General features: G+C 40.5%; 1 pseudogene; it reads right to left on the bottom strand.

The window, feature by feature from the left end:
• Positions 1 to 4,308: 4,308 nt before the first annotated feature.
• LOC144059508 (uncharacterized) lies at positions 4,309 to 15,909 on the bottom strand (annotated as a pseudogene).
• Between the last annotated feature and the right edge of the window lie 1,132 nt (positions 15,910 to 17,041).

The raw sequence follows: 17,041 nt of genomic DNA on the forward strand, positions 1-17,041 counted from the left end.
TTTTTCTAAGTATCACATTCCACGCCCACTTCGATACATATAACTTCTCATCATAACCAGATGTCTGATACTGCTTGGTGGCACAGTTGTTGAAGTGCATTGTCTAGTAACCAGGAGATCATAATATATTTCTCAATTTTTACTTCATAAGCATTCCACATGCATTCAAATCTTAGCATTCAGCTATTATCATTCACCTTTCAGCATTCCCAAGCAATTTCTCCAGAAATTGCACTTAGTCTAGTTGGAAGATCTGGCCCACTCAAATCTAAGAATCTTATTGGAAATACTCTGTAAGCATCATCATTAATCAAATGACAATACGGTACTGCTGACAGACATTTGAGAGAAGAAGAGGAGACTAAACTTGTGACACATTATTGGCCGTTGTGGTGTTGTCTAATTTCTTGTAACTTTATGGTTTATTCGGTGCTTCAAAACTGGTCTGATACACGTTACTTCCAATTTCCAAGTACCTGGTGAGATTGTCCCTTGTACTGAATTGATTATATATATATATATATATATATATATATATATATATATATATATATATATATATATATATATATATATATATAATTATTATTTATTTATTTATTTAATAAGCTTTCAAGAAATAACAATAACAAGCATTTTGAGTTCCTTCAATCATTCACTGACTTGCAATTCAAAGCTTCTAATGCTCTCTCTCACCAGCTCAGTTACACACACAACATACACTCACAATTTACATTTCAAAGGCCTTTGTGTAGCTGAATTACCTGATTTCATGCATCACATCTGGGGACTGTGAAACAGAGGAAGAAAAGGAGGAAAGACTTAAAACAAGGGATCAAAGAGTGAAACATGGCGCACAAGGAGCCTGAGGGCCATGATGGCAAGACTGCTGAAGAGACTGACAATTTGGGATTAATTCCTCCTGAGGTTTATGATGTTAAAAGCCAATACATTTTCATGTATACACGCTGGGGTATATTTACATGATCCTGCTAATTTTTTAGAAGTTAAGTTGCGCAGTGCGGAAAAAGGTGGCAAAACTTAGGTGGATGAGGCGTCATTTGAAAAATCTCCTAGATGCCAGTTAATTTGGCAAAAGGACAAGGTTTTAATGACTGATTCTTTAAAACAACCATTACTGTTAGTTCAGTGGGAGCAAGGACTTGTCGCAGTAAATCAAAAAAGAAGGGATGTACATGGTAAAAGCAAGCTGGGTTTTATACTATCCATATGGGATCTATTGAAGAGCGGGGGTTAATTACAGGTTTGTGGTGTTCGTGGAATACATACTTTTGTGTGGTTAGGATAGGGAATATAAATGTATTCATTATTCTATAATTACTGCAGAAAAAAGCTCCCTTTGGCTCCCATGTAAATACAACCCTGGTATCAACTGAAAAAGGATTGATTCCACTGGAGGTGGTATCAGGCAAAAGGGACAAACAGTTACTGGCTGTCTTCTGTTGATTGCTGCAGGGAAATGCTTGAGGCACAGGCTCAAGAGGAAGTGGCCCACGGGAATAGATTCTGCATTGAAGAGTCCGCTAGAAGCAGGGATCTTGACACAAATTCTATTGTGACATGACAGAATTATCAAGTGTCATGATGTGACTTAAAAGTCCAGGCTATTATTGTTGAGCTGTTTACTTGTTATTAAAACCAGACGTGCCTCTGGTTCTGTTCAACAACTGTTCACAATTGCATCTCCTTCTCTGTAGTTATCTATTTGCCCATTTATCCAACCATCCATCTACACATAATGGGCTCTGCACACTGGAGGCGACGTTGCTCGCTCTCAATTCATTTCCTATGGAAGCAGGGCAACAAGGTGAAAATCGCCTTTCCCCCCCCTCTCGGTGACATTCGTGCATGTGAAAAATTGCGCGCGTAGATGTGCATGCGTAGGCTCTCGACGCGATACTAGAAAGTTGAAACATGTTCAACTTTTGTCGCTGTAGCCGGGGCTTCAATCAATCAGCGAAGGTTTCATTGATGAGCAAATGAACGGAGGGCATGCTACACAGTGAGCTATCCAGCAAAAATGGATGAGATAATTTTAGCAGCATTTATCATTTTGTACGATACTTCACGCAATCACGTCAACAAAAAGGCCAGTGCATGAGAACTTGTTAAAACAGGGTTAATTTGTCCGGAAATGGATGAATCTTCATAATAGAATTACGTACTGTACTGTAGTGAAACTTCAGCGTTTACATTACAATGAAAACATTTAGATTCCCTCCAATTTTAATAGACAATCAAATCTGTTTCTGAGTGTTTCCCCTGTCTCGTTATGTCTGACTACGTCCACCTGTGTGCCTGTTACCTTCTCAATCAGTTTGACCAATCGGTGCCCTCTTCCTCTTGTGTTCCCCAGGTGTGTCTCATTAGTGTTGGTGTATTTAGTCTGTTGCGTTTGTCTAGACAGTATGGAATCATTGTCTACGTCACAGTTAAGTCGTCGTTAGGCCTTGTCACAGTTAAGTCGTCGTTAGGCCTTGTCACAGTTAAGTCGTCGTTAAGCCTTGTCACAGTTAAGTCGTCGTTAAGCCTTGTCACAGTTAAGTCGTCTTTGTCTCAGTCTAGTTGTCTCAGTCTAGTTGTCTACGTCGCAGTTAAGTTCTCCACGTTCCTGCTAAGTTCTCCATGTCCAGCTAAGCGTCCCAAGTCAAGCCAGTCCAGTCACAGCAACCAGCCTCCTCTCGCCCAGCCCCGTCACGGCAACCAGCCTCCTCTCGCCCAGTTCCCACTTTTTCCAATAAAGTTTCTCCTTTTGTTCACAATTCCTGTCTCCCTGATGTGTCTCCTCGCCTTTGGGTCCACCCTCTCCTACGCACCATTTCTTGACAATAAATGTGATAGTAAAAGTCCGTTTCTCTACACACAAAAAGCAATGATGTTTGGTAGTGTTAGTTTAGATGGCTAGTGTAGCTAAGCACAACCTAATAGTTGGACGATGATAACCATAGAAATTAGGGGTTCAATTCGGCAATCTATCACAGCGCGCAATTCTCGAATTGATTCAACATGCGGCCGAATCGATTTTTTTTAACATTAATTTTTTAATGGAAATATTCAACAAAATTTCTTACTCAAGGTTAGGGTTCACAAATTAAACATGGAAGAATGTTACATTAAGCGTTAATATTTTTATTTAAACTCTGTTCAAACATGAAATAGATTGTTAAATAGTGTTATGAGCCTGACGTTTCAGATAAATACATGTTCATACAAATCTTACAGTGTATGTGTACAAGTTTACGGATTAGTATGTTCTAAATGTGATTTTTTTTTTTCATCACAATCAACCTATAGATTCGTATCGTGACTAATCAGTATGGAATCGTGATACGAATTGAATTAATCGCCAGGTACTAGGCAATTCACACAGTGACGACCCCGCATTGACATCTAGCCAGTGAAGGTATTAATTACACCTGCCTCTTTTTTTTCATTCTGAGGTGCCAAGTAATTAGCAGAATATGGAGCACCTGGGCCCATTGCTTCAACTCCGCTACACAGGCTTTCCTGGACATGCTGGCTCGTCATTCCCGGTTGCCGAGGCCAGAGCCATTTCATTCACTCGCTGAAAATGTGGGCATCCTGTCAATGACGGCTGACGGAGATGAATGTGTCTGAAAATGCGGAAGCACTTGCCGAAAGGTGGGCATCCATCAATGACGGGCCGATGTAACAATGGTTTTGCCCACCTCTGTCTTTGCTTGTGTGAAGCACATTGCTAATTGATTAATTGGAGGCAATAACCTTCAAATGGGCAGCTTGTTTACGCAACTCTACAAGCCCTGCTGCTTAAACCCCACCAAAAAAAAACTGCCATTATTAGTGGTTATTGGCCCATACCTAAATGAGATTTGCTCTTACAATAAATGATTCAATATTTTCACATACTCTCTGCAATGTGCTCCCGTACCCCTAACTTGTTGGGAAACACTGCTTTAAAACATGGTACTCAATTTTATCTTGTCGAGTGGTTACACAATAAAAAAACATTTGGCTCAAGATGCATTGCTGAAGTAGCTATATACAGTGAGGAAAATAAGTATTTAAACACCCTGCGATTTTGCAAGTTCACCCACTTAGAAATTATGGAGGGGTCTGAAATTTTCCTGATAGGTGCATGTCGACTGTGCGAGTCACAATTTAAAATAAAATATCAGAAAAACACATTGTATTATTTTTAAATCATTTATTTTGTATGTTAGTGGTGGAAATACGTATTTGAACACGTGAGAAAATAAAGGTTAATATTTGGTACAAAAGCCTTTGTTTACAGTTATAGAGGTCAAATCACAATTGGGATGGTGTTCTTGGACAAACTTTCTTCTTCCAAACATGGTAAGTGGAGTTCAGACCACATCATCTCATCTGAGCACACAATTTTCTCCCATTATACCTCTGGAACATCCAGATGGTCTTTGCCAAACTTCAAACGAGCCTGTACGTGCTGATTTAAGCAGGAACCTTGCATGCGATGCATGATTTTATACCATGGCGTCTTAGTGCATTAACAATAGTAACTTTTAAAACAATAGTCCCAGCTCTCTTCAGGTCATTGAGCAGATCCTCCTGTGTAGTTCTGGGCTGATTGATTGCCTTTCTTAGCAACACTGATACCCCACAAATTTGAAATCTTGCATGGAGCCCCAGTCCAAGGGAGGTTGGTTATCATTACCCTCTTCTATTTTCTAGCAATCACTCCAACAATTTTTTTTGTTTGTTTTTTCCACCAAGCTGCTTGGCAATTGCCCGGTAGCCCATTTCACCCTTGTGGAGAGGTCTACCATTTTGTCCCTGGTGCCTTTTGAAAGCTCTTTGTTTTTTTCCGATGGTAGCAATAGTCTGATAGATTGTGAGGTGCACGTATTTTTATGCACCTAACAACCTTAAAAAAGGTGCTGCTAAGTTAGAATAATAAGTGGATGGTAAGCGGTGGTATTTTTAAAGGCACAGTAACAGGTCTTTGAGGGCCAAAATTCTTGCTGATTGGCTTGTATAAATAACCATAATTATATTTTCTTATCAGAACATTGATTGTATTTTATTCTGGAATTTACATTGTAAATACGTAGTCACTTCCAGTTTTGGGCTAACGCTTTTAATTTGAAAAGTCACTTACGTTCTAATGCCTTTTGTACTTGAGGTAGTTTACCAGCGTAAGTACGCTGGAAAAGTTTGTTGCGCAGCGTCGAGGAATGAACTTATTTTGTATTAGTAGCCCCTCCGAAGATGCAAAAAGTACATTTTGTTTGTTTGTTTATTAGCGTTTATGTGTTTGTTCATGTACATAGTTTTGATTATTGTTTGCATGGGTAATATATCTTTCAGCTTTTATGGTGATTTGCACTCATGGTGATTTGGTGTCTGATGGCGATTCATGGTGACAAATATCCAAATACTTATTTTCAGCAATAAAATGCAAATAAATTATTTTAAAATCATAAAATGGGATTTTCGGATTGTTTTTTATTTTAGATTGTGTCTCTCACAGTGGACATGCACCTATCAGGAAAACTTCAGACCCCTCCTTGATTTCAAAGTGGGAGAACTTGCAAAATCGCAGGGTGTTCAAATACTTATTTTTCTTTACTGTATATGGTTACTTAAGCAATGTATCTAGAGCCAAATGATTTTATTTTGTGCAATCTCTCGACAAAATAAAATTGAGTGCCATTCTTTTAGAGTGTAGCACTTACAGTATGTAATGCGACACCAATCACCAAAGTGCATGTCACAGTCATATATACATGTAGAACAAATGATAAAATTAAAGAACAAAATCAACCCATTGGGCCCTCACACTTTACATCTCTTGTACAAACTGTAGAATGGGAGCTGTCGTTGTTTACAAACTGGTGGTTATAGCATGTTACAACTGTAAATATTGAGGATACAGCTGTCCATCCCCATGCACTTTGAAAGGAAATTGTACGGTCACATTTTGGGGGATTTGAGTTCCAAAAACAAATGTGTAATGAGCAGTGGCCTGGTGACGTTTTCTGTGTGACTTCATCCTCAGGGTTGCCATCAGTCATGACTCAGTGCTGGCAGAGCGTGTGGCAGCATTGTCTTCAGGATGTTGAATTAACAAAAAGTCATCCAGAGCAGTCACCCCCCGACAGGCGTAGAGGGGCATAAAGAGGGAGGGATATGTGACCCTCGATATAGAGAGGAGATTAGAGGGAACAAGGGAGAGGTTTTGCCTCTAGCCCGAGCGAGAGGGAGCATTGAAGTGACACATACAAAAATGTTACCCCACAGCAAAAAAGAAGGGAGCAGAAATTTAAAGAAAGTAACCACGAGACATAGAAAGGCAAAGTTGTCCCCGGCTCGAAGGGAAGTGAGGCTTTGAGAAAGCAATGCTGGGTCAGAAACACTTCATCAATCACAGCAGACAGCACTGTGAGAGACGACAGGAGAAATGCAAGGTTTGGACTTGGTGCACTCAGATCACTTATGTAAAACAAAAGTGCTGTTTTGATATTGTGAAGCACTCTGGGAAGTTCCTAGTCCAAGATTGTGGCTCGAAAGAATTATTACAGCACGGGCTAATGAAACAATAAATGACAATTCTCTTGCTTTGTTATTAATTGTATGCGCACGCACGCACGCACGCACGCACACACACATGCACACACACACACACACACACACACACACACACACACACACACACACACTTATCTTTGTATAATAGTGGGGACATCTCATTGACATGATGCATTTCCTAGCCCCTTCCCCTAACCATCAAAAATGATTTCCTACCTCCATTCCTTACCCTAACCTCAACCATAACCCAATTCAAACCTAAACTCTAAAACCAAGTCTTGACCCCTGCACACACACGTATGAGAGAGAGAAAACATCCCGCACCCGTTTTGAAATAAACACTATATGCAGCGTCAGCAATTCCACGTTTTTCATAAAAATACGCACTCCACTGATATAGTATAAAAATCAGGCCATGCTTCAATAAAGCAGGGCAATTACAGTAAGTGTTGAACAGTCTTAAACTATAAAAATATCAAACATATAATATAGACTGTAAATTATTGGGTGAAATCTCTTATGTCGTTTATTTATTTTTATTTTTATTTTTACAAATTTGTAGAATTGGTCAGTCCACAAGTGTAGGTGTTATTCGTACAAATTATTGTACCAAAGCGTTGAAATTGACTTGCTGTCTTCGACGATGCAGGCACGATGGTTAAACAATTACTTTTAGTGTCTCCTAAAAAGTGACGATTTTGGGGCTACGGGGGTTCTGTCTGTCGCCAGTAAAGCTTACGGTGTAGCCTGACCAGTGAAGTCCTTTAGTCCGCTTGTTTGGTCCGGACCAAAAGTGGACTTTATTTTTTTTGTTTGGTGCGGTTCATATTCGCACTGTGCTTTTTGCAAGTTGACTATTTTGCGTAATCACATCGACCGTGTGACGATCTGTGCTCCCATTGGAAAAAAATGGCAAGGGCTGAACACATGACCAAACCCGGAAAAAGAGAAAAACATGAAATTCCGACGTGCTGCATATGCCCTGCATATTTGTGAGCGTCACTGGCAGCTCATTCAACGGAGGTTCCGCGACGGCTCCCCTCTCTGGTGGAGGTTTTCATGCATGCCAGATCCACCACACCAGCATCTACCGAAATTTAAACACAATCTGTTTCTTCCTCTGGTCATTGAATTGGTGGAGGCTGATGTCTGTGGATCTCACTCTGCTTCATCTATCCTTCCTTTCTTTCCTCAGTTTTTCCTTTGGTCTCTTGAGGTCTCCCTAATTTGTTGGAATTTAGTTGTTTCTGGGGTTGGTGAAAGATTCTGGTTGGTAACCCGGTGGGTAGTAGGTGATGTCTGGTCGGTGCTGGATTTTCCTTTCCTTTCTTTTCTTTGATCCTTCCTCAGGTCTCCTGACAACCTCACGACTCTAGCTGGATTCTGAAGTATTCGGTTTTGGTGAACGGTATGGGATTTTTTAAATAGGTTTTAGCTGAATTAATGAGTACACACTCACACGCACGCACACATGCACACACACATACAAAAAAGAAAAAAGAAAAAAAGAGAGCAATGATGATGACATGTCGAATCGGTAAGATTACCGAATTAACAATACTGTGTTTTCTTTGTAAAAAAAAAAATATAATAAAAACGACAAACAAATCTGTGCTCAACAGAGAAGCAAAAAGAGAGGTAGACTTCCTTTGATTGAACTCACCGTCCACTCCCATAGCTTCTGCTATATGACGTTCTATGCAGCATCCTTTTTTAGTTTGTCCTTATAAAAGTGCAGTGTCATATGTAATTTTGTGGCTTTCCACCTCCATTATTAATCTCTCCTCATCAATGTTCGCTGGTGTATAAACTGTCAAAAAGCTTTATTACGTTTTGCTGACATGATTGCGAAATAGGATCTGGCGAGTGTTCTATTCTGAAATGTAACCAGATTTTTTTTATTCTGAAACTGCGTCGGTCTTCCTGTCCCGCTCAATGTGTTCTGTGCTACTTTACCATTTGATGGATGCCGACGGATGCGTCGTCCGACAAAATAGAAAATAGGTCTATTTGTCCGGCAGACTCCGGCACGACGGATCTGGTCCGCAGTCGATCTGCAGCGCATACGCAGCCGCTGTAAATTGAACAAGCTGATAGAATGGAAATGAATTTGCTCCGCCGCCAGAGTGGAGCGGATATGCAACGCACACGCATACGGTGTAATCTCGGGGTTACTTCCTTATACATGCTTATTTGTGCTTGATTGGAATATCCCGTTCAAACCGCGACGCGCGGACAACTTAATTACATAAATAACGCCATTTCCATTTTTAACTTACTACGTTTAATAAAATACATTATATTTATGTCACTTACCACATTAAATAAAGTAGTCAGTTTCCTCCTCGTTCCAGAAGTGTGGTTCTTTGTTGCGAGCAAGATGTTTGTTTACACCGGCTTGAGTATTTCCGGTGGGTTACGCGCCAGAAGAAAGACTTATATACTTATAAACTGTGGCATTTTCGCCGTAGAGACACAAAATAACGTGAAAATGCTGCGGAGAAATCAATGTATTCAAGCGAGGCTCCTTTAGCGAGTAGGAATTCCGGTTATGATAGGGTTAACCCAGGGGTCTTATTCAGGTTTATAAGAGCATATTCGGGTTATTTTGCATGTTTACTTTGTCAATATTGCCAATATTCAGGTTTTAAAAGGGTTATTGCCTGCATGTAAACATAGTCACTTTTATGTGGCCTATGGGTTGTTGCAAGTCAATCCACAGGTGCCCTCCACCCCCCTGTGGAAGATGCTACCGGCCAGTTTTTGAAACTAACTACTGAGTGTAACAATACACAGCGTCAAACTGTTTGGAATATTCAATGGGTGGATGTGGTGGAGACTATTATGAAACCTCTCCTGTACCTCAGCAAGATCCTTGTAAAGAACTTAAAGTCTGGCTACATCAATGGGTCCTCTTTGAATTTGCTGACATTTGCAGAGAAAGAAAAATTTAATGTGTAAATAAACATAAGGTAATCTGTCACAGTCTGTCAGTCAATCTCATGCTGCCATGACAGCCAATCTGTCAGCTCATCACAATCTGTCAGCCAGAATCAGTTCCCCTTTTGACGCTTAGTTGATAACTCAATGTTATAGTGTTCAACACTCCATGAAATACGCTTCATTACCCCGTGGAGCCCCTTTGACTTCCGCCTCCAACCATAACTTCTGCCATTTTATGTCTGCCCATTCCTTTGGCTATGTGCTATACAATTAATCAGAGGAGCACATATAGTGCCTTGAAAATGTATTCACACGCCTCAAACGTTTTCACAACCCTGTGTTGTTGAAATTTTATGTGATTGACCAGCACATAATTGTGAAGTGGAATGGAAATTATATGCAGTTTTGCATTGTAAGCGAATCTGAAAACTTGTATTCAGTCCCCTGTACTCAAATACACCATTAGTGACAAAGCTCTTGCAGAGCTGTGGGCAGCCTAGCTCGGTGATAATCACTAAGATCGGCGCTACCGTGTTCATTCTGTCAAAGCAGGGAACCGGTAGTACATAATCCTACACAGTGCAAATGGCTCCTCCACTCAAACATTCTGCCCCTTAAACATTGTGTATTTTAGCTTCAGTGCAGGGGGGGTTATTGAGTTGGTTCGAAGTCACCCTTCTTTCAGTCTTCATGGAAAAGTAATTTATGTGGCTTAAAGAAGTCGCCTTTCTCAGTGCGTATCACATTCGAAAAGATACTTTTAAGTTACATAAAAGAGCTGTAAGAATATTTAACTGAAATAAATTCACATAACCAAATAATGCATTATTGATCAATTTAAATACACTGAAATGCTATTACTTACTCAAATTTAAAACTGAACAAATAATTGAAATGTGTGTGTGTGTGTTTTTTTTAACACATTAATATTAATAATGACCAGCAATGGCCTGTCTGTAGACCTTGTAATATATCTCTTCAAGTACACCAGTTTCCTAAAAAATGGTGATGTTTGCCAAAATAAGCTCTGTGATTGTTCAAAATCATCTGGGATAGGTTCCAACTCACCTCTGAGGAGAAGTGGTGTGGAAAATAGATGGCTAACAACACTCTAATGCAAGTGGAAATTTTGGGATAAACTAGACATTTTTGACTTCGTGGGGAGACTTGATGTCTAACAATATGTTCACTGCAACTTAAGAACCGAAACGAGCAATTTTAATTGGTAGTTATATGAAAAGGTCAGTACCAGGAAAAAATTAAAGGGTCAGACAGTTGAATCTGCAATGCTTGGCTAGGCACTATAGTATAGAACACTTAGTTGCGGTTTTTCATCCATGTGACATATGCATTGTAGAAGTCAGGCAGCTTCATTTACATTGTACAAATTGTGATTGCAACCACTGGATTTAGTTGTATGAGGTTCATTGTAGTGTTCATTGTCATTTAAATCTGTGGTATTGATTGAAAACTGATTGATAGAATTAGTGTTTCCCAAGCTTTATCAAGCCCAAGTAGGTGAAGCTAACCGTTATTGATTGAAATTCAATATATAACGCCCTGTGAACATTCCATCTTATAGAAAGCCTCTCGGGACACATAGTGTTCATATCTCGGGGGTTTATTACAGAAAGCAAATCTGGCATGAGAAACTGCAAGAAAGTTGCTCATTTCCCTATTCTTTTATAGTTCTGTCAAAGTTAAAGTGTTAATTGATTAATTAATCACAATAAATTATCGCATTAATCATGAATTGACGCAGATTAATCGCACTATTCATCTTGACCATAGATTAGCCTTTAGCGTGACAGCGGATGGCTACGTTTAAGGTAGCACAGGTTGAGCAATAAACATAATTTCATGCATTAAAGAAAAGCATTTAATGAATGTTTGCGTATCACATTTAGAATATTTGTTCATGTCAAACTATCTGTGATTTTTTTTTCCCATTTTAAATTATGTAATTATGTAAGTAATTGATTAGAAAAAGAGGAGGATGAGCGTGTGCAGTGGATCAAAAAATGTTCAAGACGTCCTCTTAACATTAAATGTCAAAAGAATTAACACATAACCGGTGCTCTTTAAATTTGGCGGGGGGAAAATGTTGATAAAAAAGCCTTTTTTATTAGGCGATTATTCGTGATTAATCAGAATTCTAAGATGTGATTAATCTGATTAAAAATTGTAATCGTTTTTCAGATCTATTCTCTTATAAATCAGATATGGCAAGGCTAATAAAGGCTTCAGAGGGTGAAGTGGGCATAAGTAGAATGTCCATTTAAAAAGGTACAGTCAGTGATCCTTAGCGCTATCTAGTGATGGACTAATAATTCATTCATTTTTAAAACAGACAAATTATTCCAATACACTGCAAAATCAGAAGTGTTAATTCAACTCCAATAGTTAAATTTAACACTTCAAAAGTGCTTATATTGGTCCACTCTACAAATAGTTAAAACATCACTTTCAAAAGTGTTAGTTAAATGAGAGTTAAAACAACTCTGATGGTAGTTAAAATTGAACACTAGTCAACAACTGGTCAGTATTGATTTTACACTACACTAGTGTTAAAATATTACACTATTTGGTGTTGTATTTTTAACACTCAAAACTAGTTGCTAAATATTTAACTCATGTAGAGTCAAAAAATGACTGCTGTGTCATTTTAAACTCCCAATTGTTTCCCACATGCTCCCATACATTCTATTTAAAAAAACACACATTTGTATTTAAATACAATATTTAATAACAATTCCACCACATAACAATGCATTGACTTTACAATAACATCCCATCATTGGCCAACCAATCCTCAAGCACAGGTTATAAGATGACAATGTGGTACAATATACGTTTTTTCATCCATCTCATTAGAACACAGTTTGTCATGGGGTTTGTAATAAATCAGCTTATCAAGGCAGCACACACAAAAAGGAACCTGCCCTTTCCTTGACACACTATGCGTTAAAGTGGTCATCAAAATAAAGGGTGTCAACTCCAGAAATCACAAAGAAAGCTTGATCCTCAATTAAGATCATATTCGCAATCTTTCCAAAAACAGGATTTTCCATGTGTCCTTATACAAACAAACATACCATTCTGATATTCAGTTCCATATGTCTTAATCCAATTAGTTATTGACACATCACAGTTTGCATTCATATTTTACAATGCACTCAAACTTTCATCACCCTGCAAGCTATCGATCATTTCCTTTCCTCCACAAAACCAAAAATCCCATGTAAACCAAGAATATCACCTGTTACTTGAATGACCGAGCAATGGGGAGTCAAAGAAAGGCACAATTATTCCTTCTGTTTCAAGCCTTTTAACATCATCAACTAGAAGCTTTAAGATTGTATCAAATCCATATTTCTTTTGGTCTTGTGAATGAAAGAGTGACACCACACGAATATTTATCAAAACATAATTGAATTTTGGGGGTAGGTTCAATATAAAGTAAATACATCCAAGTTTGTGTATTCCCTTCTTTGAACCCAAAGGATTTGCGGTCTCAAAATTGCTATATAAATAATAAAGTTGAATCTGGAGAGCATGTTCTTGCTGGGAAAACAAAGCATTCTTTTTGAAGTACGACCCATCACATATATCTTTATAAATACCTTCCTCTTTTACTCTTTCTTTCAGGAAACCTCCACATAGTTCACTGTTTTTGAACAGAGACTTTAGGGTTCCCAAGATAGGTACATAAACAAATTTATCTGTGATAGGGATCTGACTGTAAACTCCTGTAGTTCGATCTCTACGTACATCGAATCTAACTCCAAGAACATACTCTACTGGTTCAACAATTTCCCACTTTTTCTCAAAGAATCTTTGTCGTTTGACGCCTGTATTTAAGATTGAGAAAGGATTTTCTAGTTGATCCAATTATTATTATTATTTTTTTTTAACTTTTTTTCCAAATCTGTGCCTTGGATCTCAGAAGTGCAGCTGAGAACGGCATATTTTGCTTGCCTCTGAATAACACTGACAACCTCCAATGAACCCACCATTGCTTGGACAGTGCTCTCTGCAACACCTGATGCTTGTAAATGTGCTACAACAGAACCCCACATGTTTAACACGGGATGCTGTTTACCTATGACCTGGGTTGTTACTGGATCGTCTGTATAAACTGAGATGGTGAAGGTCCATTTTCTTTCCATGTGTCCACATTGTCACTGAAGAGCTCATTGAACGCTGCCAGGGACGTCTGAGCCTTGCAAGAGATGGCCTTGTGGTCAACAATGACATAGAACTGTTGGATGTTGTTCTTCTGCTCTCCAACACACAGAAGGAAGGGCTGTCCTGGTTCAGATTTCTCAAGGAATGTCTGCACACCGGCTCCAATCTGCAACACAGATGAAAAAATATTTTTGTCTCATTTTGTAAGTGTATATCTATTTTATTTTTTAAAGAACAAGGTTTCTTCCATGTGGTTTAAAATGCTGGAATACATGGTTTGATTTATCTGTTTTAAGTAGGCAGTTGAAGTACTAAAAGTTAATGTACCCAAATTTTAATACAGCTAAAATTTTAAAGTCCATCGAATGACTGCTTACCCTCAGATATCTCACTGCATGGCTGATCGCTTGCAAGGAGCTGATTTTAGCGCGCTTCTTGTGACCTTTTGAAGTTGGGGGAAGGAGGTGAACCAACAGCAGAATGCTTGACAGATCACTGTCCCAACCTAGTGTCAAAGTTGACAAATAAGACAGTTTCAAATACTTTCATCTTAAAATGTCAATAAATAAATTAAAATTGTATAAAGAAAATACATGTTTCAAAAGACAGAATGAGCCATACTTACTAGATTCATCCGGGCTATCCTGTGCATCCAAGAGTTCTTTAACATGCTCATTGGAAACTAGGTTCTTGCAATATGCCAGGACCCTAGGCTTGAAGTATGTGGACCATTTTTCCAGCAACCTGCCAGAAATCTCTGGTCCACACACCATGGTGAAGTCCTGGTCAATCTATAAACACAAAGACCCAACCTACATTAATTACAATAATTAATGCGTGTCCCACTGAATATATCTTGTTCACTTCAAAATTATCCAACCAAACATTTCATTCTCACCAGGCCAAATATGTCCAGGAATCTGGAAAAACATCAAAAACTGTTGAGGAGTCTTGCTGGTCATGAACCAGTGTCTGGCGGTATTGAAATGTTGCCCTCATCTTCTCTTTGATGACAGATACATCAGTTGAATGCTTCAGTAAGGAGATTGATTCAGAGCATTCATCTCCATTCAGTTGCTCATCAATCAAGACCAATCCCCTCTTGGCACTTGTACCGAAAGTGCTGGTTGAGCATCTTTGGAACTGGGCAGTATTGCGCTGGACAGTCTTTATTCTCCAGGCCAAATAGCCAGATCCACTCTGTGCATCATAGTAGTGTTCCTGTGAAAATCCACCATGAGAAACATGAAATAGCAGCACATAAGACAAACTGGAGAAAAGGAGATGATTAACCAAAAAATTACATAATTGTAATAAGAAAACTTACATATCCATTTTTTGAGAATGGATCTTTGTGTCATGTTTGGGTTCTGTTTTCCTTGTGTGTCTCCCTTGGTCTTGTCTAAGTGTAATCCTGCCCTTCCTCATGTGAACCAATCAGTGCCCTCAGCCACTTGTGTCTTGCCCCAAGTGTGTCTTGTTGTGTCGTTAGAGTCTGTGTTTTTAGTCTCCTGTCTCCCCTCTGTCTGTGTTGGTTCATTGTCTTTTCCCCATGTCATGCTACCCGTTTTTGCCTTGTTGTTTCCCCCCACCCCCCCCCATGTTTTGTTTTACCTTGTAGTTTGGAAGCTCGCTTTTAGTTTTATAGAAATTAAAATCCCTTTTTTCTTCATTGGCTGCATCCTTGCCTGGTTCTTTTTGCTCCCTGCATCTGGGTCCTCCACCAAACTGCACCCGTTCTGACAGAATGAACCAACCAAGATCGGACCCAGCGGGAAGCTCCTGTTGCCGACCGGCACGCCGTCGGTTGGCTCGAAAGCACCGTCAGCCTGCCACCCAATCCCATTCCCTCCATGTAAGTTATTTTTCTCTGGCTGGTTCCGCCTTGTCCTCGGTTTCCCATTCACCCGATCTCCTTAGTTCACTTAAGTCCCTGCCCTATGACACCATTTTGTCACCCCATTGTTTCATAGACACAGACTTCACAGATGATGATGAAGAAGGTTGTTTTTTGGTTAATGCACTTACTGATTCCAGTTCCGATTTAGACACTGATTTGGATCTTTTTCACCAGCATAGACCCTTACATGTTTTCGTCACGGTTTTCTTTTGCGGATTATTTTAACACCGGGTCATGTCACCCCCCGTCACCTCGGTCCCTGCCAAGTTCATCACTCCGGTCCTCATCTTGTGCACCTCATAGCCCCACATTACCGCCACATCACTTAGTCCCCACTTCACCTGGTTCCTTACCTAATCCCATTTCTTCTCGTCACGTTCCTTCAGTCTCTGTATCCTCGGTTTCTAGTATCCCTGTTGCTCCTCACTCCCCATGGTGGCAGGCTGATGTGGCCCCGGTTCCTGCTCTCAAGTCTGCTTCAGCCACGCCATCCCAAGCCATGTTCACCCAGCTACCGCCAAGCCAAGCACAAGCCCCAGCTCTAAGGAGTCGAAAGATTGGGCAACAGAGAGCCAAGCTTCAAGTCCCCGAACCACGTCTGCCTCGGCAGCTTCAAGTCCCCGAGCCACATCTGCCTCGGCAGCTTCAAGTCCCCGAGCCACGTCTGCCTCGGCAGATTCAAGTCCCCGAGCCACGTCTGCCTCGGCAGCTTCAAGTCCCCGAGCCACGTCTGCCTCGGCAGCCTCAAGTCCCCGAGCCACGTCTGCCTCGGCAGCCTCAAGTCCCCGAGCCACGTCTGCCTCGGCAGCCTCAAGTCCCCGAGCCACGTCTGCCTCGGCAGCCTCAAGTCCCCGAGCCACGTCTGCCTCGGCAGCCTCAAGTCCCCGAGCCACGTCTGCCTCGGCAGCCTCAAGTCCCCGAGCCACGTCTGCCTCGGCAGCCTCAAGTCCCCGAACCACATCTGCCTCGGCAGCCTCAAGTCCCCGTGCCTCGTCTTCTGTCAGAACGGGTGCGGTTTGGTGGAGGACCCAGATGCAGGGAGCAAAAACAGCCAGGCAAGGATGCAGCCAATGAAGAAAAAAGGGATTTTAATTTCTATAAAACAAAAAGCGAGCTTCCAAACTACAAGGTAAAACAAAACAAAACATGGGATGGGGGGATGGGGACAACAAGGCAAAAACGGGCAGCATGACATGGGGAAAAGACAATGAACCAACACAGACAGAGGGGAGACAGGAGACTAAAAACACAGACAGAGGGGAGACAGGAGACTAAAAACACAGACAGAGGGGAGACAGGAGACTAAAAACACAGACGCTAACGACACAACAAGACACACCTGGGGCAAGACACAAGTGGCTGAGGGCACTGATTGGTTCACATGAGGAAGGGCAGGATTACACTTAGACAAGACCAAGGGAGACACACAAGGAAAACAGAACC

Source organism: Vanacampus margaritifer, chromosome 10 (assembly GCF_051991255.1).
Source record: "Vanacampus margaritifer isolate UIUO_Vmar chromosome 10, RoL_Vmar_1.0, whole genome shotgun sequence".
Classification (NCBI taxonomy): Eukaryota; Metazoa; Chordata; class Actinopteri; order Syngnathiformes; family Syngnathidae; genus Vanacampus; species Vanacampus margaritifer.